Raw genomic sequence first — 25,442 nt, forward strand, 5'->3', positions numbered from 1 at the left:
AAATATCTACATCGCTATCTCTTCAAACATGGAAATATCTGCAACGCTATCTGTATAAACATGGAAATATCTACATCGCTATCTGTAAAAACATGGAATTATCTACACTGCTATCTGTATAAACATGGAAATATCTACACCGCAATCTGTATAAACATGGAAATATCTACACCGCCATATGTATAAATCTGGAAATATCTACAACACCATGTAAATAAACACGGAAATATCTACACCGCTGTCTGATAAAAATATGGAAATATCTACACCGCTATCTGTATAAACATGGAAATATCTACACCACTATCTGTATAAACATGAAAATATCTACACCGCAATCTGTATAAACTTGGAAATATCTACACCACCATTTGTATAAACACGGAAATATCTCCACCGCTATCTGTATAAACATGGAAATAACTCCACGGCTATCTGTATAAACATGGAACTATCTACACCGCTATCTGTATAAACTTGGAAATATCTACACCGCCATCTGTATAAACATGGAAATATCTACACTGCCATATGTATAAACATGGAAATACCTCAACCTCTATCTGTATAAACGTGGAAATATCTACACCGCTATCTGTATTAACATGGAAATATCTACAACGCTATCTGTATAAACATGGAAATATCTCCACCGCTATCTGCATAAATATGGAAACATCTACACCGGTATCTGTATAAACATGGAAATATGTACACCCCTATCTGTATAAACATGCAACTATCTAGAACGCTATCTGTGTAAACATGGAAATATCTACACCGCTATCTGTACAAACATGGAAATACCTATACCGCCATCTGTATAAACATGGAAATATCTACACCGCCATCGGAATACACGTGGAAATATCTACACTGCTATCTGTATAAATATGGAAATAGCTACACCGTTATCTCTATAAATATGGAAATATCTACACCACTAACTATATAAACATGGAAATATCTCCACCGCTATCTGTTTAAACATAGAAACATCCACACCGCTAGCTGTATAAACATGGAAATATCTTCACCGCTATCTATATAAACATGGAAGTATCTCCACCGCTATCTGTATAAACTTGGAAATATCTACACCGTTATCTGTATAAACTTGGAAATTTCTACACCGCCATCTGTACAAACATGGAAATATCTACACAGTTATCTGTAGAAACATGGAAATATCTACACCGCTATCTCTATAAACATGGAAATAACTACACCGCTATCTATATAAACTTGGAAATACCTACACCACTATCTCCATCAACATGGAAATATATACACCGCCATCTCTTTAAACATGGAGATATCTACAATGCCATCTACATAAACAAGAAAATATCTACACTGCCATCTATATAAACATGGAAATATCAACACCGCCATCTCTATAAACATGGAAATATCTACACTGCCATTTGTACAAAGATGGAAATATCTTCACCGCCATCTGTATAAACGTGGAAATATCTACACCGCTATCTGTATAAACATGGAAATATCTACACCGCTATCTGTATAAATAAGAAATATCTAAACCGCTATCTCTATAAAAATGGAAATATCTACACTGCTATCTGTATAAACATGGAAATATCCTCACTGCTATCTCCATGAACTTGGATATATCTACACCGCTATCTAAATAAACATGGAAATATCTACACAGCCATCTCTATAAACATGGAATTATCTACACCGCCATCTGTATAAACATGGAAATATCTACACCGCTATCTGTATAAACATGGAAATATCTACACAGCTATCTGTGTAAACTTGGAAAGATCTACACCTCTATCTGTGTAAATTTGGCAATACTTACACCGCAATCTGTGCAAAGATAGAAATGTCTACACCGCTATCTCTGTAAACATGGAAATAGCTACACTGCTATCTGTATAAACATGGAAATACCTACACTGTCATCTGTATAAACATGGAAATATCTACAGCGCCATCTGTATAAACATGGAAATATCTACACTGCCATGTATACACACATGGAAATATCTACACAGCCATCTGTATAAACATGGAAATATCTACACAGCTATCTCTATAAACATGGAAATATTTACACCGCTATCTGTATAAACATGGAAATATCTACATCGCTATCTGTATAAACAGGGAAATAACTCCACCGCTATCTATATAAACATGGAAATATCTACACCGCTATCTGTATAAACATGGAAATATATACAATGCTATCTGTGTAAACATGGAAATATCTACACACCTATCTGTGTAAACTTGGAAATATCTACCCAGCTATCTGTGTAAATTGGAAATATCTACACAGCAATCTGTGCAAAGATGGAAATATCTACACCGCTATCTCTGTAAACATGGGAATATCTACACCGCTATTTGTATAAATATGGAAATATCTATACCGCAGTCTCTATAAATATGGAAATATCTCCACCGCTATCTGTGTAAACATGAAAATATCTTCACCGCTATCTGTATAATCATGGATATATCTACACCGCAATCTGTATAAACATGGAAATATCTACACAGCTATCTGTGTAAACTTGGAAATATCTACACAGCTATCTGCGTAAACATGGAAATATCTACACAGCAATCTGTGCAAAGATGGAAATATCTACACCGCTATCTCCGTAAACATGTAAATATCTACACCGCAACCTGTATAAACATGGAAATATCTACACCGCTGTCTGTATAAACAAGGAAATATCTACAACGCCATCTGTAGAAACATGGAAATATCTACACTGCAATCTGTATAAACATGGAAATAGCTACACCGCTATCTGTATAAATATGGAAATAACTACACCGCTATCTCTATAAACATGGAAATGCCTACACCGCTTTCTCTATAAACATGAAAATATCTACACTGCTATCACTATATACATGGAAATATCTACACCTCCATCTCTATAAACATGAAAATATCTACACCGCCATCTTCAGAAACATGGATGTATCTACACCGCTTTCTGTATAAACATGGAAATATCTACACCACTATCTGTATAAACATGGAAATATCTTCACTGCCATCTGTATAAACATGGAAATATCTTCACCGCCATCTGTATAAAGATGGAAATATCTACACCGCAATCTGTATATATATGGAAATAATTACACCGCTACCTCTAAAGACAAGGAAATATCTACACCGCTATCTGTATAAACATGGAAATATCTACACTGCCATCTGTATAAAGATGGAAATATCTACACCGCGAGCTATATAAACATGGAAATATCTACACCGCTATCTGTATAAACATGGAAATACCAACACCGCTATCTGTATAAACATGGAAATATCTACACCGCTATCTCTATAAACATGAAAATACTTACACCACCATCTCTATAAAGATGGAAACCTTTACACCGCTACCTCTATAAACTTAGAAATAAGTAGACCGCCATCTCTATAAACATGGAAATATCTACACCGCTATCTGCATAAACATGGATTTACCTACACAGACATCTGTATAAACATGGAAATATCTACACCGCCATCTCTAAAAACATGAACATATCTACACTGCCATCTTCAGAAACATGGATGTATCTACACAGCCATCTGCATAAACATGGAAATATCAACACCGCTATCTGTATAAACATGGAAATATCTTCACTGCCATCCGTATAAACATGGAAATATCTACACCGCTATGTGTATAAACATGGAAATATCAACACCGCTATCTGTATAAACATGGAAATATCTACACTGCAGTCTGTATAAACATGGAAATATCTACACCGGTATCTGTATAAACATGAAAATATCTACACCACGATCTGTATAAACATGGAAATATTTACACCGCTATCTGTATAAACCTGGAAATATTTACACTACTATCTCTATAAATATGGAAATATCTACACCGCCATCTGTATAAACATGGAAATAACTACACAGTCATGTGTAGGAACATGGAAATGTCTCCACAACAGTTTGTATAAAGATGGAAATATCTACAACATTATCTGTATAAACATGGAAATATCTACACAGTGATCTGTATAAACATGGAAATATGTACAGCACTCTCTTAATAAAGATGGAAATATCTACTCCGTTATCTGTATAAACATGGAAATATCTTCACCACTATTTGTATAAATATGGAAATATTTACACCGCTCTCTCTATAAACATGGAAATATCTACACCGCTATCTCTATAAACATGGAAATATCTACACCGTCATCTGTATTAACATGGAAATATCTACACAGTCATCTGTATAAACCTGGAAACATCTACACTGTCATCTATATAAACATGGAAATATCTACAGAGAACTCTGTATAAACATGGAAATATCTGCACAGCCATCTGTATAAACATGGAAATATCTACACCGCTATCTTTATAAACTTGGAAATATCTACACCGCTATGTGTATTAACGTGGAAATATCTCCATTGCTATCTGTATAAACATGGACATATCTCCACCGCAATCTATATAAATATGAAAATATCTACACCGCTATCTCTATAAACATGGAAATATCTTCAATGCCATCTCTACAAACATGGAAATATCTACACAGTTATCTGTAGAAACATGGAAATATCTACACCGCTATCTCTATAAACATGGAAATAACTACACCGCTATCTCTATAAACATGGAAATATCTACCCCGCTATCTCCATCAACATGGAAATATATACACCGCTATGTCTTTAAACATGGAGATATCTAGAACGCCACCTACATAAACAAGAAGATATCTACACTGCCATCTATATAAACATGGAAATATCTACACCGCCATCTCTATAAACATGGAAATATCTACACTGCCATTTGTAGAAAGATGGAAATTTCTACACCGCCATATGTATAAACGTGGAAATATCTACAACGCTATCTGTATAAACATGGAAATATCTACACCGCAATCTGTGTAAACATGGACATATCTACACCGCTAATTGTATAAATATGAAATATTTAAACCGCTAACTGTATAAAAATGGAAATATCTACATTGCTATCTGTATAAACATGGAAATATCCTCACTGCTATCTCTATGAACATGGATATATCTACACCGCTATCTAAATAAACATGGAAATATCTACACTGCCATCTCTATAAACATGGAATTATCTACATCACCATCTGTATAAACATGGAAATATCTACACCGCTATCTATATAAACATGGAAATATCTACACTGCTATCTGTATAAACATGGAAATATCTACACCGCGATCTGTATAAACATGGAAATATCTACACCGCGATCTGTATATACATGGAAATATCTTCACCGCGATCTGTATAAACATGGAAATATCTACACCGCTATCTGTGTAAACATGGAAATATCTACACCGATATTTGTAAAAACATGGAAATATCTAAACCGCTACCTGTATAAACATGGAAATATCTACACCGCGATCTGTATAAACATGGAAATATCTACAATGCCATCTGTACAAACATGGAAGTATCTACACAGTTATCTGTAGAAACATGGAAATATCTACACCGCTATCTCTATAAACATGGAAATAACTACACCGCTATCTCTATAAACATGGAAATATCTACACCGCTATCTCCATCAACATGGAAATATATACACCGACATCTCTTTAAATATGGAGATATCTACAATGCCATCTACATAAACAAGAAAATATCTACACTGCCATCTATATATACATGGAAATATCAACACCGCCATCTCTATAAACATGGAAATATCTACACTGCCATTTGTAGAAAGATGGAAATATCTTCACCGCCATCTGTATAAACGTGGAAATATCTACACCGCTATCTGTATAAACATGTAAATACCTACACCGCTATCTGTATAAATATGAAATATCTAAACCGCTATCTCTATAAAAATGGAAATATCTACACTGCTATCTGTATAAACATGGAAATATCCTCACTGCTATCTCTATGAACTTGGATATATCTGCACCGCTATCTAAATTAACATGGAAATATCTACACTGCCATCTCTATAAACATGGAATTATCTACACCGCCATCTCTATGAACTTGGATATATCTACACCGCTATCTAAATAAAGATGGAAATATCTACACTGCCATCTCTATAAATATGGAATTATCTACACCGCCATCTGTATAAACATGGAAATATCTACACCGCTATCTGTATAAACATGGAAATATCTCCAGTTATCTGTGTATACTTGGAAATATCTACACCGCTATCTGTGTAAATTTGGCAATACTTACACCGCAATCTGTGCAAAGATGGGAATATCTACACCGCTATCTCTGTAAACATGGAAATATCTACACCGCTATCTGTATAAACATTGAAATATCTACACTGTCATCTGTATAAACATGGAAACATCTACAGAGCCATCTGTATAAACATGGAAATATCTACACTGCCATCTGTACACACATGGAAATATCTACACAGCCATCTGTATAAACATGGAAATATCTACACCGCTATCTCTATAAACATGGAAATATTTACACCGCTATCTGTATAAACATGGAAATATCTACATCGCTATCTGTATAAACACGGAAATATCTCCACCGCTATCTGTATAAACATGGAAATATCTACACCGCTATCTGTATGAACATGGAAATATATACAATGCTATCTGTGTAAACATGGAAATATCTACATACCTATCTGTGTAAACTTGGAAATATCCACCCAGCTATCTGTGTAAAAATGGAAATATCTACACAGCAATCTGTGCAAAGATGGAAATATCTACACCGCTATCTATGTAAACATGGAAATATCTACACCGCAACCTGTATAAACATGGAAATATCTACACCGCTGTCTGTATAAACAAGGAAGTATCTACACCGCCATCTGTAGAAACATGGAAATATCTACACTGCAATCTGTATAAACATGGAAATAGCTACACCGCTATCTGTATAAATATAGAAATAACTACACCGCTATCTCTATAAACATGGAAATACCTACACCGCTTTCTGTATAAACATGAAAATATCTACACTGCTATCTCTATATACATGGAAATATCTACACCTCCATCTCTATAAACATGAAAATATCTACACCGCCATCTTCAGAAACATGGATGTATCTACACCGCTATCTGTATAAACATGGAAATATCTACACCACTATCTGTATAAACATGGAAATATCTTCACTGCCGTCTGTATAAACATGGAAATATCTACACCGCCATCTGTATAAAGATGGAAATATCTACACCGCAATCTGTATAAATATGGAAATAACTACACCGCTATCTCTATAGACAAGGAAATTTCTACACCGCTATCTGCATAAACATGGTAATATCTACACTGCCATCTGTATAAAGATGGAAATATCTACACCGCGAGCTATATAAACATGGAAATATCTACACCGCTATCTGTATAAACATGTAAATACCAACACCGCCATATGTATAAACATGGAAATATCTACACCGCTATCTCTATAAACATGAAAATACTTACACCACCATCTCTATAAACATGGAAATATTTACACCTCTACCTCTATAAACGTAGAAATAACTAGACCGCCATCTCTATAAACATGGAAATATCTACACCGCTATCTGCATAAACATGGAATTATCTACACAGACATCTGTATAAACTTGGAAATATCTACACCGCCATCTCTATAAACATGAAAATATCTACACCGCCATCTTCAGAAACATGGATGTATCTACACCGCCATCTGCATAAACATGGAAATATCTACACCACTATCTGTATAAACATGGAAATATCTTCACTGCCATCTGTATAAACATGGAAATATCTACACCGCTATCTGTATAAACATGGAAATATCTACACCGCCATCTGTATAAAGATGGAAATATCTACACCGCATTCTGTATAAATATGGAAATACCTACACCGCCACCTGTACAAACATGGAAATATCTACACCGCGATCTGTATAAACATGGAAATATTGACACCGCGATCTGTATAAACATGGAAATATATTCACCACGATCTGTATAAACATGGAAATATCTACACCGCTATCTGTATAAACATGGAAATATCTACAATGCCATCTGTAGAAAGATGGAAATATCTACACCGCAATCTGTGTAAACATGGAAATATCTACACCGATATTTGTAAAAACATGGAAATATCTAAACCGCTACCTGTATAAACATGGAAATATCTACACCACCATCTGTATAAACATGGAAATATCTACAATGCCATCTGTACAAACATGGAAGTATCTACACAGTTATCTGTAGAAACATGGAAATATCTACACCGCTATCTCTATAAACATGGAAATAACTACACCGCTATCTCTATAAACATGGAAATATCTACACCGCTATCTCCATCAACATGGAAATATATACAACGACATCTCTTTAAATATGGAGATATCTACAATGCCATCTACATAAACAAGAAAATATCTACACTGCCATCTATATATACATGGAAATATCAACACCGCCATCTCTATAAACATGAAAATATCTACACTGCCATTTGTAGAAAGATGGAAATATCTTCACCGCCATCTGTAAAAACGTGGAAATACCTACACCGCTATCTGTATAAACATGTAAATACCTACACCGCTCTCTGTATAAATATGAAATATCTAAACCGCTATCTCTATAAAAATGGAAATATCTACACTGCTATCTGTATAAACATGGAAATATCCTCACTGCTATCTCTATGAACTTGGATATATCTGCCCCGCTATCTAAATAAACATGGAAATATCTACACTGCCATCTCTATAAACGTGGAATTATCTACACCGCCATCTCTATGAACTTGGATATATCTACACCGCTATCTAAATAAAGATGGAAATATCTACACTGCCATCTCTATAAATATGGAATTATCTACACCGCCATCTGTATAAACATGGAAATATCTACACCGCTATCTGTATAAACATGGAAATATCTCCACAGTTATCTGTGTATACTTGGAAATATCTACACCGCTATCTGTGTAAATTTGGCAATACTTACACCGCAATCTGTGCAAAGATGGGAAAATCTACACCGCTATCTCTGTAAACATGGAAATATCTACACCGCTATCTGTATAAACATTGAAATATCTACACTGTCATCTGTATAAACATGGAAACATCTACAGAGCCATCTGTATAAACATGGAAATATCTACACTGCCATCTGTACACACATGGAAATATCTACACAGCCATCTGTATAAACATGGAAATATCTACACCGCTATCTCTATAAACATGGAAATATTTACACCGCTATCTGTATAAACATGGAAATATCTACATCGCTATCTGTATAAACACGGAACTATCTCCATCGCTATCTGTATAAACATGGAAATATATACACCGCTATCTGTATAAACATGGAAATATATACAATGCTATCTGTGTAAACATGGAAATATCTACACACCTATCTGTGTAAACTTGGAAATATCCACCCAGCTATCTGTGTAAAAATGGAAATATCTACACAGCAATCTGTGCAAAGATGGAAATAACTACACCGCTATCTCTGTAAACATGGAAATATCTACACCGCTATTTGTATAAACATGGAAATATCTATACCGCAGTCTCTATAAATATGGAAATATCTCCACCGCTATCTGTATAAACATGAAAATATCTACAGCGTTATCTGTATAATCACGGACATATCTACACCAAAATCTGTATAAAGATGGAAATATGTACCACGCTATGTGTGTAAACATGGAAATATCTACTCAGCTATCTGTGTAAACTTGGAAATATCTACACAGCTATCTGCGTAAACATGGAAATATCTACACAGCAATCTGGGCAAAGATGGAAATATCTGCACCGCTATCTATGTAAACATGGAAATATCTACACCGCAACCTGTATAAACATGGAAATATCTACACCGCTGTCTGTATAAACAAGGAAGTATCTACACCGCCATCTGTAGAAACATGGAAATATCTACACTGCAATCTGTATAAACATGGAAATAGCTACACCGCTATCTGTATAAATATGGAAATATCTACACCACTATCTCTATAAACATGGAAATACCTACACCACTATCTCTATAAACATGGAAATACCTACACCGCTTTCTCTATAAACATGAAAATATCTACACTGCTATCTCTATATACATGGAAATATCTACACCTCCATCTCTATAAACATGAAAATATCTACACCACCATCTTCAGAAACATGGATGTATCTACACCGCTATCTGTATAAACATGGAAATATCTACACCACTATCTGTAGAAACATGGAAATATCTTCACTGCCATCTGTATAAACATGGAAATATCTACACCGCCATCTGTATAAAGATGGAAATATCTACACCACAATCTGTATAAATATGGAAATAACTACACCGCTATCTCTATAGACAAGGAAATTTGTACACCGCTATCTGCATAAACATGGAAATATCTACACTGCCATCTGTATAAAGATGGAAATATCTACACCGTGAGCTATATAAACATGGAAATATCTACACCACTATCTGTATAAACATGGAAATACCAACACCGCTATATGTATAAACATGGAAATACCTACACCGCTATCTCTATAAACATGAAAATACTTACACCACCATCTCTATAAACATGGAAATATTTACACCTCTACCTCTATAAACTTAGAAATAACTAGACCGCCATCTCTATAAACATGGAAATATCTAAACCGCTATCTGCATAAACATGGAATTATCTACACAGACATCTGTATAAACTTGGAAATATCTACACCGCTATCTGTATAAACATGGAAATATCTACACCGCCATCTGTATAAAGATGGAAATATCTACGCCGCATTCTGTATAAATATGGAAATACCTACACCGCGATCTGTACAAACATGGAAATATCTACACCGCGATCTGTATAAACATGGAAATATTGACACCGCGATCTGTATAAACATGGAAATATATTCACCACGATCTGTATAAACATGGACATATCTACACCGCTATCTGTATAAACATGGAAATATCTACAATGCCATCTGTAGAAAGATGGAAATATCTACACCGCAATCTGTGTAAACATGGAAATATCTACACCGATATTTGTAAAAACATGGAAATATCTAAACCGCTACCTGTATAAACATGGAAATATCTACACCGCGATCTGTATAAACATGGAAATATCTACAATGCCATCTGTACAAACATGGAAGTATCTACACAGTTATCTGTAGAAACATGGAAATATCTACACCGCTATCTCTATAAACATGGAAATAACTACACCACTATCTCTATAAACATGGAAATATCTACACCGCTATCTCCGTCAACATGGAAATATACACACCGACATCTCTTTAAATATGGAGATATCTACAATGCCATCTACATAAACAAGAAAATATCTGCACTGCCATCTATATATACATGGAAATATCAACACCGCCATCTCTATAAACATGAAAATATCTACGCTGCCATTTGTAGAAAGATGGAAATATCTTCACCGCCATCTGTATAAACGTGGAAATACCTACACCGCTATCTGTATAAACATGTAAATACCTACACCGCTCTCTGTATAAATATGAAATATCTAAACCGCTATCTCTATAAAAATGGAAATATCTACACTGCTATCTGCATAAACATGGAAATATCCTCACTGCTATCTCTATGAACTTGGATATATCTGCACCGCTATCTAAATAAACATGGAAATATCTACACTGCCATCTCTATAAACGTGGAATTATCTACACCGCCATCTCTATGAACTTGGATATATCTACACCGCTATCTAAATAAAGATGGAAATATCTACACTGCCATCTCTATAAATATGGAATTATCTACACCGCCATCTGTATAAACATGGAAATGTCTACACCGCTATCTGTATAAACATGGAAATATCTCCACAGTTATCTGTGTATACTTGGAAATATCTACACCGCTATCTGTGTAAATTTGGCAATACTTACACCGCAATCTGTGCAAAGATGGGAAATTCTACACCGCTATCTCTGTAAACATGGAAATATCTACACCGCTATCTGTATAAACATTGAAATATCTACACTGTCTTCTGTATAAACATGGAAACATCTACAGAGCCATCTGTATAAACATGGAAATATCTACACTGCCATCTGTACACACATGGAAATATCTACACAGCCATCTGTATAAACATGGAAATATCTACACCGCTATCTCTATAAACATGGAAATATTTACACCGCTATCTGTATAAACATGGAAATATCTACATCGCTATCTGTATAAACACGGAAATATTTCCATCGCTATCTGTATAAACATGGAAATATATACACCGCTATCTGTATAAACATGGAAATATATACAATGCTATCTGTGTAAACATGGAAATATCTACACACCTATCTGTGTAAACTTGGAAATATCCACCCAGCTATCTGTGTAAAAATGGAAATATCTACACAGCAATCTGTGCAAAGATGGAAATAACTACACCGCTATCTCTGTAAACATGGAAATATCTACACCGCTATTTGTATAAACATGGAAATATCTATACCGCAGTCTCTATAAATATGGAAATATCTCCACCGCTATCTGTATAAACATGAAAATATCTACAGCGTTATCTGTATAATCACGGACATATCTACACCAAAATCTGTATAAAGATGGAAATATATACCACGCTATGTGTGTAAACATGGAAATATCTACTCAGCTATCTGTGTAAACTTGGAAATATCTACACAGCTATCTGCGTAAACATGGAAATATCTACACAGCAATCTGGGCAAAGATGGAAATATCTGCACCGCTATCTATGTAAACATGGAAATATCTACACCGCAACCTGTATAAACATGGAAATATCTACACCGCTGTCTGTAGAAACATGGAAATATCTACACTGCAATCTGTATAAACATGGAAATAGCTACACCGCTATCTGTATAAATATGGAAATATCTACACCACTATCTCTATAAACATGGAAATACCTACACCACTATCTCTATAAACATGGAAATACCTACACCGCTTTCTCTATAAACATGAAAATATCTACACTGTTATCTCTATATACATGGAAATATCTACATCTCCATCTCTATAAACATGAAAATATCTACACCACCATCTTCAGAAACATGGATGTATCTACACCGCTCTCTGTATAAACATGGAAATATCTACACCACTATCTGTAGAAACATGGAAATATCTTCACTGCCATCTGTATAAACATGGTAATATCTACACCGCCATCTGTATAAAGATGGAAATATCTACACCACAATCTGTATAAATATGGAAATAACTACACCACTATCTCTATAGACAAGGAAATTTGTACACCGCTATCTGCATAAACATGGAAATATCTACACTGCCATCTGTATAAAGATGGAAATATCTACACCGTGAGCTATATAAACATGGAAATATCTACACCGCTATCTGTATAAACATGGAAATACCAACACCGCTATATGTATAAACATGGAAATATCTACACCGCTATCTCTATAAACATGAAAATACTTACACCACCATCTCTATAAACATGGAAATATTTACACCTCTACCTCTATAAACTTAGAAATAACTAGACCGCCATCTCTATAAACATGGAAATATCTACACCGCTATCTGCATAAACATGGAATTATCTACACAGACATCTGTATAAACTTGGAAATATCTACACCGCCATCTCTATAAACATGAAAATATCTACACCGCCATCTTCAGAAACATGGATGTATCTACACCGCCATCTGCATAAACATGGAAATATCTACACCACTATCTGTATAAACATGGAAATATCTTCACTGCCATCTGTATAAACATGGAAATATCTACACCGCTATCTGTATAAACATGGAAATATCTACACCGCAATCTGTATAAAGATGGAAATATCTACACCGCATTCTGTATAAATATGGAAATACCTACACCGCGATCTGTACAAACATGGAAATATCTACACCGCGATCTGTACAAACACGGAAATATCGACACCGCGATCTGTATAAACATGGAAATATATTCACCACAATCTGTATAAACATGGAAATATCTACACCGCTATCTGTACAAACATGGAAATATCTACAATGCCATCTGTAGAAAGATGGAAATATCTACACCGCAATCTGTGTAAACATGGAAATATCTACACCGATATTTGTAAAAACATGGAAATATCTAAACCGCTATCTGTATAAACATGGAAATATCTACACCGCGATCTGTATAAACATGGAAATATCTTCACCGCAATCTGTATAAAGATGGAAATATCTACACCGCATTCTGTATAAATATGGAAATACCTACACCGCGATCTGTACAAACATGGAAATATCTACACCGCGATCTGTATAAACATGGAAATATTGACACCGCGATCTGTATAAACATGGAAATATATTCACCACGATCTGTATAAACATGGAAATATCTACACCGCTATCTGTATAAACAAGGAAATATCTACAATGCCATCTGTAGAAAGATGGAAATATCTACACCGCAATCTGTGTAAACATGGAAATATCTACACCGATATTTGTAAAAACATGGAAATATCTAAACCGCTACCTGTATAAACATGGAAATATCTACACCGCGATCTGTATAAACCTAGAAATATCTACAATGCCATCTGTACAAACATGGAAGTATCTACACAGTTATCTGTAGAAACATGGAAATATCTACACCGCTATCTCTATAAACATGGAAATAACTACACCGCTATCTCTATAAACATGGAAATATCTACACCGCTATCTCCATCAACATGGAAATATATACACCGACATCTCTTTAAATATGGAGATATCTACAATGCCATCTACATAAACAAGAAAATATCGGCACTGCCATCTATATATACATGGAAATATCAACACCGCCATCTCTATAAACATGAAAATATCTACACTGCCATTTGTAGAAAGATGGAAATATCTTCACCGCCATCTGTATAAACGTGGAAATACCTACACCGCTATCTGTATAAACATGTAAATACCTACACCGCTCTCTGTATAAATATGAAATATCTAAACAGCTATCTCTATAAAAATGGAAATATCTACACTGCTATCTGTATAAACATGGAAATATCCTCACTGCTATCTCTATGAACTTGGATATATCTGCACCGCTATCTAAATTAACATGGAAATATCTACACTGCCATCTCTATAAACGTGGAATTATCTACACCGCCATCTCTATGAACTTGGATATATCTACACCGCTATCTAAATAAAGATGGAAATATCTACACTGCCATCTCTATAAATATGGAATTATCTACACCGCCATCTGTATAAACATGGAAATATCTACACCGCTATCTGTATAAACATGGAAATATCTCCACAGTTATCTGTGTATACTTGGAAATATCTACACCGCTATCTGTGTAAATTTGGCAATACTTACACCGCAATCTGTGCAAAGATGGGAAAATCTACACAGCTATCTCTGTAAACATGGAAATATCTACACCGCTATCTGTATAAACATTGAAATATCTACACTGTCATCTGTATAAACATGGAAACATCTACAGAGCCATCTGTATAAACATGGAAATATCTACACTGCCATCTGTACACACATGGAAATATCTACACAGCCATCTGTATAAACATGGAAATATCTACACCGCTATCTCTATAAACATGGAAATATTTACACCGCTATCTGTATAAACATGGAAATATCTACATCGCTATCTGTATAAACACGGAAATATCTACACCGCTATCTGTATAAACATGGAAATATATACAATGCTATCTGTGTAAACATGGAAATATCTACACACCTATCTGTGTAAACTTGGAAATATCCACCCAGCTATCTGTGTAAAAATGGAAATATCTACACAGCAATCTGTGCAAAGATGGAAATATCTACACCGCTATCTCTGTAAACATGGAAATATCTACACCGCTATTTGTATAAACATGGAAATATCTATACCGCAGTCCCTATAAATATGGAAATATCTCCACCGCTATCTGTATAAACAAGAAAATATCTACAGCGTTATCTGTATAATCATGGACATATCTACACCGAAATCTGTAAAAAGATGGAAATATCTACCACGCTATGTGTGTAAACATGGAAATATCTACTCAGCTATCTGTGTAAACTTGGAAATATCTACACAGCTATCTGCGTAAACATGGAAATATCTACACCGCAACCTGTATAAACATGGAAATATCTACACCGCTGTCTGTATAAACAAGGAAGTATCTACACCGCCATCTGTAGAAACATGGAAATATCTACACTGCAATCTGTATAAACATGGAAATAGCTACACCGCTATCTGAATGAACATGGAAATAACTACACCGCAATCTGTATAAACATGGAAATATCTACAATGCTATCTCTGTAAACATGGAAATATCTACACAGCTATCTGTGTAAACTTGGAAATATCTACACTGTCATCTGTATAAACATGGAAATATCTACAGTGCCATCTGTATAAATAGGGAAATATCTACACCGCTATGTGTATAAACATGGAAATATCTACACCGCTATCTGTATAAACATGGAAATATATACAATGCTATCTGTGTAAACATGGTAGTATCTACACAGATATCTGTGTAAACTTGGAAATATCTACCCAGCTATCTGAGTAAAAATGGAAATATCTACACAGCAAACTGTGCAAAGATGGAAATATCTAGAACGCTATCTCTGTAAACATGGAAATATGTACACCGCTATCTGTATAAACATGGAAATATCTATACCGCAGTCTCTATAAACATGGAAATATCTCCACCGCTATCTGTATAAACATGAAAATATCTACACCGCTATCTGTATAATCATGGACATATCTACACCGCAATCTGTATAAACATGGAAATATCTACCACGCTATGTGTGTAAACTTGGAAATATCTACACAGCAACCTGCGTAAACATGGAAATATCTACACGGCAATCTGTGCAAAGATGGAAATATCTACACCGCTATCTCTGTAAACATGGAAATATCTACACCGCTACCTGTATTAACATGGAAATATCTACACTGCTGTCTGTATAAACAAGGAAATATCTACACTGCCATTTGTAGAAACATGGAAATATCTACACCTCAATCTGTATAAACATGGAAATAGCTACACCGCTATCTGTATAAATATGGAAATATCTACACCGCTATCTCTATAAACATGGTAATACCTACACCGCTTTCTCTATAAACATGAAAATGTCTACACTGCTATCTCTATATACATGGAAATACCTACACCTCCATCTCTATAAACATGAAAATATCTACACCGCCATCTTCAGAAACATGGATGAACCTACACCGCTATCTGTATAAACATGGAAATATCTACACCACTATCTGTATAAACATGGAAATATCTTCACTGCCATCTGTATAAACATGGAAATATCTACACCGCCATCTGTATAAACATGTAAATATCTACACCGCCATCTGTATAAAGATGGAAATATCTACACCGCAATCTGTATAAAGATGGAAATAACTACACCGCTATCTCTGTAGACAAGGAAATATCTACACCGCTATCTGTATAAACATGGAAATATCTACACTGCCATCTGTATAAAGATGGAAATATCTACACCGAGAGCTGTATAAACATGGAAATATCTACACCGCTATCTGTATAAACATGAAAATACCAACACCGTTATCTGTATAAACATGGAAATATCTACAGCGCTATCTCTATAAACATGAAAATAGTTACACCACCATCTCTATAAACATGGAGATATTTACAACGCTATCTGTATAAACATAGAAATAACTACACCGCCGTCTCTATAAACATGGAAATATCTAAACCGCCATCTGCATAAACATGGAAATATCTTCAGAGACATCTGTATAAACATGGAAATATCTACACTGCCATCTGTATAAACTTGGAAATATCTACACTGACATCTGTAGAAAGATGGAAATGTCTACAAAGCGATCTGTATAAACATAGGAATTTCTACACCGCTACTTGTATAAACATGGAAATATCGACACCGCTATCTGTATGAACATGGAAATAACTACACCGCAATCTGTATAAAAATGGAAATATCTACACGGCCATCTGTATAAAGATGGAAATATCTACTCCGCGAGCTGTATAAACATGGAAATATCTACACAGCTATTTGTATAAAGAAGGAAATATCTACACCGCCATCTGTTTAAACATGGAAATATATACACAGACATTTGTTTATACATGGAAATATCTACACTGCTATCTATATAATCATGCTAATAACTACACCGCTATCTGTATGAATGTGGAAATATTTTCACCGCTATCCCTATAAACATGGTAATATCAACACCGTGATCTGTATAAACATGGAAATATATACACCATGATCTGTATAAACATGGAAATATCTACACCGTGATCTGTATAAACAGGGAAATATCTACACCGTGATCTGTATAAACATGGAAATATCTACACCGCCATCTCTATATAGATGGAAATACCTACACCCCTATCTGTATAAACATGGAAATCTCCACACAGCTATCTCTATAAATATGGAAAAATCAACACCGCTATTTCTATGAACATGGGAATATCTACACCGCCATCTGTACAAACATTGAAATATGTACACCGCTATCTCTATAAACATGGAAATATCTACCCTGCAGTCTGGAAATATCTACACCATGATCTGTATAAACATGGAAATCTCTACACCGCGATGTGTATAAACATGGAAATATCTACACCGTGATCTATATAAACATGGAAATATCTACACAGCCATCTGTATAAACATGGAAATATTTACACAGACATGTGTATATACATGGAAATAACTACACCGCTATCTAAATAAACTTGGAAATAACTACACCGCTATCTGTATAAACATGGAAATATCTACACCGCCATCTACATGTCCATGGAAATATCTGCGTCGCAATCTGTATAAACATGGAAATATCCACACTGTCATCTGTGTATAGATGGATATATCAACACCGCCATCTGTACAAACATGGAAATATCTGCACCGCTATCTGTGTAAACATGGAAATATCTACACCGCGGTCTGTATAAACATGGAAATACCTAAACCACTATCTTTATAAACATGGAAATATCTACACCGTGATTGGTATAAACACGCAAATATTTACACCGCTATCTGTATAAACATGGAAATATCTACACCGCTATCTCTATAAACATGGAAATAACTACACCGTGATCGGTATAAACATGCAAATATTTACACCGCTATCTGTATAAACATGGAAATATCTACACCGTTATCTGTATAAATATGGAAATATCTACACCGCTATCTCTATAAACATGGAAATATCTACACCGCCATCTGTATAAACATGGAAATATCTACACTGCTATCGCTATAAACATGGAAATATCTACAATGCCATCTGTAAAAACATGGATATACCTGTACAGTCATATGTATAAACATGGAAATAACTACACCACCATCTGTATAAACATGGAAATATCTACAATGCCATCTGTATACACATGGAAATACCTACACGGCAATCTGTGTATAGATGGAAACATCAACACCGCCATCTGTACAAACATGGAAATGTCTACACCGCTATCTGTATAAACATGGAAATATCTACACTGCGGTCTGTATAAAAATGGAAATTTCTACACTGGTATCTGTATAAACATGGAAATATCTACACCACGATCTGTATAAACATGGAAATATTTACACCGCTATCTGTATATACATGGAAATATCTACACCGCTATCTGTATAAACATGGAAATAACTACACCGCTATTTGTATAAACAAGGAAATAACTCCACCGTGATCTGTATAAACATGGAAATATCTACACCGCTATATGTATAAACAAGGAAATATCTACACCGCTATCTGTATAAACATGGAAATAACTACACCGCTATTTGTATAAACAAGGAAGTATCTACACCGTGATCTGTATAAACATGGAAATAACTACACCGCTATTTGTATAAACAAGGAAATATCTACACCGCCATCTGTTTAAACTTGGAAATATATACACAGACATCTGTTTATACATGGAAATATCTACACCGCTATCTGTATAAACATGCTAATAACTACACCGCTATCTGTATAAATGTGGAAATATTTGCACCGCTATCCCTATAAACATGGTAATATCAACACCGCGATCTGTATAAACATGGAAATATCTACACCATGATCTGTATAAACATAGAAATATCTACACCGCGACCTGTATAAACATGGAAATATCTACACTGCTATCGCTATAAACATGGAAATATCTACAATGCCATCTGTAAAAACATGGATATACCTGTACAGTCATATGTATAAACATGGAAATAACTACACCACCATCTGTATAAACATGGAAATATCTACAATGCCATCTGTATACACATGGAAATACCTACACGGCAATCTGTGTATAGATGGAAACATCAACACCGCCATCTGTACAAACATGGAAATATCTACACCGCTATCTGTATAAACATGGAAATATCTACAATGCGGTCTGTATAAAAATGGAAATTTCTACACTGGTATCTGTATAAACATGGAAATATCTACACCACGATCTGTATAAACATGGAAATATTTACACCGCTATCTGTATATACATGGAAATATCTACACCGCTATCTGTATAAACATGGAAATAACTACACCGCTATTTGTATAAACAAGGAAATAACTACACCGTGATCTGTATAAACATGGAAATATCTACACCGCTAAATGTATAAACAAGGAAACATCTACACCGCTATCTGTATAAACATGGAAATAACTACACCGCTATTTGTATAAACAAGGAAATATCTACACCGTGATCTGTATAAACATGGAAATAACTACACCGCTATTTGTATAAACAAGGAAATATCTACACCGCCATCTGTTTAAACTTGGAAATATATACACAGACATCTGTTTATACATGGAAATATCTACACCGCTATCTGTATAAACATGCTAATAAATACACCGCTATCTGTATAAATGTGGAAATATTTGCACCGCTATCCCTATAAACATGGTAATATCAACACCGCGATCTGTATAAACATGGAAATATCTACACCATGATCTGTATAAACATAGAAATATCTACACCGCGACCTGTATAAACATGGAAATATCTACACCGCGATCTATATAAACATGGAGATATCTACACCGCCATCACTATAAACATGGAAATATCTACACCGCTATCTCTATAAACATGGAAATAACTACACCGTGATCGGTATAAACATGCAAATATTTACACCGCTATCTGTATAAACATGGAAATATCTACACCGTTATCTGTATAAATATGGAAATATCTACACCGCTATCTCTATAAACATGGAAATATCTACACCGCCATCTGTATAAACATGGAAATATCTACACTGCTATCGCTATAAACATGGAAATATCAACAATGCCATCTGTAAAAACATGGATATACCTGTACAGTCATATGTATAAACATGGAAATAACTACACCACCATCTGTATAAACATGGAAATATCTACAATGCCATCTGTATACACATGGAAATACCTACACGGCAATCTGTGTATAAATGGAAACATCAACACCGCCATCTGTACAAACATGGAAATATCTACACCGCTATCTGTATAAACATGGAAATATCTACACTGCGGTCTGTATAAAAATGGAAATTTCTACACTGGTATCTGTATAAACATGGAAATATCTACACCACGATCTGTATAAACATGGAAATATTTACACCGCTATCTGTATATACATGGAAATATCTACACCGCTATCTGTATAAACATGGAAATAACTACACCGCTATTTGTATAAACAAGGAAATAACTACACCGTGATCTGTATAAACATGGAAATATCTACACCGCTATATGTATAAACAAGTAAACATCTATACCGCTATCTGTATAAACATGGAAATAACTACACCGCTATTTGTATAAACAAGGAAATATCTACACCGTGATCTGTATAAACATGGAAGTAACTACACCGCTATTTGTATAAAGAAGGAAATATCTCCACCGCCATCTGTTTAAACTTGGAAATATATACACAGACATCTGTTTATACATGGAAATATCTACACCGCTATCTGTATAAACATGCTAATAACTACACCGCTATCTGTATAAATGTGGAAATATTTGCACCGCTATCCCTATAAACATGGTAATATCAACACCGCGATCTGTATAAACATGGAAATATCTACACCATGATCTGTATAAACATGGAAATATCTACACCGCGATCTGTATAAACATGGAAATATCTACACCGTGATCTATATAAACATGGAGATATCTACACCGCCATCACTATAAACATGGAAATATCTACACCCCTATCTGTATAAACATGGAAATATCCACACTGTCATCTGTGTATAGATGGATATATCAACACCGCCATCTGTACAAACATGGAAATATCTGCACCGCTATCTGTTGAATCATGGAAATATCTACACCGTGGTGAGTATAAACCTGGAAATATCTAAACCGCTATCTTTGTAAACATGGAAATATCTACAGCGCTATCTCTATAAACATGGAAATAACTACACCGTGATCGGTATAAACATGCAAATATTTACACCGCTATCTGTATAAACATGGAAATATCTACACCGTTATCTGTATAAATATGGAAATATCTACACCGCTATCTCTATAAACATGGAAATATCTACACCGCCATCTGTATAAACATGGAAATATCTACACTGCTATCGCTATAAACATGGAAATATCTACAATGCCATCTGTAAAAACATGGATTTACCTGTATAGTCATACGTATAAACATGGAAATAACTACACCACCATCTGTATAAACATGGAAATATCTACAATGCCATCTGTATACACATGGAAATACCTACACGGCAATCTGTGTACAGATGGAAACATCAACACCGCCATCTGTACAAACATGGAAATATCTACACCGCTATCTGTATAAACATGGAAATATCTACACTGCGGTCTGTATAAAAATGGAAATTTCTACACTGGTATCTGTATAAACATGGAAATATCTACACCACGATCTGTATAAACATGGAAATATTTACACCGCTATCTGTATATACATGGAAATATCTACACCGCTATCTGTATAAACATGGAAATAACTACACCGCTATTTGTATAAACAAGGAAGTAACTACACCGTGATCTGTATAAACATGGAAATATCTACACCGCTATATGTATAAACAAGGAAATATCTACACCGCTATCGGCATAAACATGGAAATAACTACACCGCTATTTGAATAAACAAGGAAATATCTACACCGAGATCTGTATAAACATGGAAATAACTACACCATGATCTGTATAAACATGGAAATATCTACACCGTGATCTGTATAAACATGGAAATATCTACACCGTGATCTATATAAACATGGAGATATCTACACCGCCATCACTATAAACATGGAAAAATCTACACCCCTATCTGTATAAACATGGAAATATCCACACCGCTATCTCTATAAACATGGAAAAATCAAAACCGATATCTCTATGAACATGGAAATATCTACACCGCCATCTCTATAAACATGGAAATATCTACACCGCGATCAGTATAAACGTGGAAATATCTACACCGCTATCTCTATAAACATGGAAATATCTCCACTGCTATCTCTATAATCGTCGAAATATCTACACCGCCATCTGTATAAACATGGAAATACTTACAAAGTTATCTGTATAAACATGGAAATATCTACACCGCCATCTGTATAAACTGGGAAATATCTACACCGCTATCTATATAATCATGGAAATAACTACACCGCTATCTGTATAAACATGGAAATATCTACACCGCCTTCTACATGTCCATGGAAATATCTGCGCCACCATCTGTATTAACATGGAAATATCTACACGGTCATCTGTGTATAGATGGAAATATCAACACCGCCATCTGTACAAATATGGAAATATCTGCACCGCTATCTGTATAAACATGGAAATATCTACACGGCGGTCTGTATAAACATAGAAATAGCTAAACCGCTATCTGTATAGACATGGAAATATCTACACCGCTATCTTTATAAACATGGAAATATCTACACCGTGATCTGTATAAATATGGAAATATTTACACTGCTATCTGTATAAACATGGAAATATCTACACCGTTATCTGTATAAATATGGAAATATCTACACCGCTATCTCTATAAACATGAAAATATCTACACTGCCATCTGTGTAAACATGGAAATATCTACACTGCTATCTCTATAAACATGGAAATATCTACAATGTCATCTGTAAAAACATGGAAATTCCTATACAGTCATCTGTATAAACATGGAAATATCTACACCACCATCTGTATCAACCTGGAAATATCTACAATGCCATCTGTATACACATGGAAATACCTACACGGCAATCTGTGTATAGATGGAAACATCAACACCGCCATCTGTACAAACATGGAAATATCTACACTGCCATCTGAATAAAGATGGAAATATCTACACCGCGAGCTGTATAAACATGGAAATATCTACACCGCTATCTGTATAAACATGGAAATACCCACACCGCTATCTGTATAAACATGGAAATAGCCACACTGCTATCTGTATAAACACGGAAAAATCTGCACCGTTATCTTTATAAACATGGAAATATCTGCAACTCTATCTGTGTAAACATAGAAATATCTACACGGCTATTTGTGTAAACATAGAAATATCTGCACCGCTATCTATATAAAGTTGGAAATATCTACAACACCGCTATCTGTATAAACATGGAAATGTCTATACCGCAGTATCTATAAACATGGAAATATCTCCACCGCTATCTGTATAAACATGGTAATATCTACACCAGCATCTATATAAACCTGGAAATATCTACACCGCCATCTGTATAAACATGGAAATATCTACAATGCCATCTGTAGATAGATGGAAATATCTACACCGCAATCTGTGTAAACATGTAAATATCTACACCGATATCTCTAAAAACATGGAAATATCTACACAGTTATCTGTATAAATATGGAAATATCTACACCGCGAAATGTATAAACATGGAAATATCTACACTGCCATCTGTATAAAGATGAAAATATCTACACCGCGAGCGGTATAAACATGGAAATATCTACACCGCTATCTGTATAAACATGGAAATACCAACACCGTTATCTGTATAAACGTGGAAATATCGACACCGCTATCTCTATAAACATGAAAATACTTACAACACCA

This window comes from Pan troglodytes, chromosome 2, assembly GCF_028858775.2.
Source record: "Pan troglodytes isolate AG18354 chromosome 2, NHGRI_mPanTro3-v2.0_pri, whole genome shotgun sequence".
Lineage (NCBI taxonomy): Eukaryota > Metazoa > Chordata > Mammalia > Primates > Hominidae > Pan > Pan troglodytes.